A 1,692-nucleotide genomic window follows, 5' to 3' on the forward strand; every position below is an offset into this window, starting at 1 on the left:
GCTAAAGGAAAACTGGAAATTTCACAAATATCTGGAAATTAAAGAACACATTTTTGAACAACCAATGTATCAAAGAAGAAATTAAAAGGGAAATCCGAAAACATCTTGTGACAAATGAAAATGAAAACACAGCATACCAAAACTTATGGGATGCAGCAAAAGCAGTGCTAGGAAGGATATGTATAATAATAAATGCTGACTTTGAAAAATATCTCAAATCAAGTATGTAACTTTACACTTCAAAAAACAAGAAAAAGAGCAAATTAAGCCTAAAGTTAGGCAAAAAAGGGAAATTATCAAATTAGAGAATAAATTGAGGATAGAAAATGAATTTTTAAAAAGTCAATGAAATTGAGTTGGATTTTTGAAAAAAATGAGAAAATTGACAAACTTTTAGCTAGACCAGAAATAAAAGGAAAGACTCAAAAAAAAAATAAAATTAGAAATAAAAGAGGAAATATTACAACTGTTGCTGCAGAAATAAAAAGAATCTTAAGAGACTATAATGAACAATTATATATCAACAAATTGAATAACCTAGAAGAAATGGTAAATTTCCAGAAACAACCTACCAATACTGAATCATGAAGAACAGAAAACCTGAACAGAACTATAACTACTAAGGAAATTGAATCAGTTGTCAAAAATCCCCCAACAAAAAAACACTCAGGACCAGATGGCTTCACTGGTGAATTCCACCAAATATTTCAAGAATTAAAGAAAATCCTTCTCAAACTCCTTCAAAGATATTGAAGAGGAGGGAACACTTCCAAACTCCTGCTAAGAGGCCAGCAATACCCACATACCAAAGCCAAAGACAATGCAAAAAAATTAAACTTCACACCAATATCCCTGATGAACACAGATGCAAAAATCCACAACAAAATACCAGAAAACTGAATTCAATAATGTATTAAAAGGATGATACATCATTACTAAATAGGATTTATCCTTAGGATGAAAGATTGGTTCAACATAAGAAAATTAATTACTACACCAACAGAATGAAGGATAAAAATCACCTGGTCATTTCAATAGATACAGAAAAAGCATCTGACAATATCGGCACCATTTCATGATGTAAAAAAAAACTTCTGGCCGGGCACGGTTGCTCACACCTGTAATCCCAGCACTTTGGGAGGCCAAGGCAGGCAGATCACCTGAGGTCAGGAGTTCGAGACCAGCCTGACCAACATGGAGAAACCCCGTCTCTACTAAAAATACAAAATTAGCCAGGTGTGGTATCGCATGCCTGTAATTCCAGCTACTCAGGAGGCTGAGGGAGGAGGATCGCCTGAACCTGGGAGGCGGAGGTTGTGGTGAGCTGCGATTGAGCCATTGCACTCCAGCCTGGGCAACAAGAGCGAAATTCCATCTCAAAAATAAATAAATAAATAAATAAATAAATATTTAAAAAATGAAAACTTCCAACAATAATGGAAGAATATTTCTATAAGAGTTAAAGAAAGACACACAAAACACAGCTGGCAGTTAAAGCCAGGTTTACTTTAGACAAAACCTGAGAGGCACTCCTAGCCAATTTTGGTCAGAAGACCTTTCTCTTACAGACTAAGAGTATATATTGGTTTTAGGGTGAAGGGGCTTCTCAAAAGCTTGGAATGTTTATGTGTGTGGAGAAGTTTATGGAGGGGCTGAAATCTCTCTGGGAGGATGGGAAGTTATCTTGGGGCA

This window comes from Colobus angolensis, unplaced genomic scaffold (assembly GCF_000951035.1).
Source record: "Colobus angolensis palliatus isolate OR3802 unplaced genomic scaffold, Cang.pa_1.0 Scaffold595, whole genome shotgun sequence".
Taxonomy (NCBI): Eukaryota; Metazoa; Chordata; class Mammalia; order Primates; family Cercopithecidae; genus Colobus; species Colobus angolensis.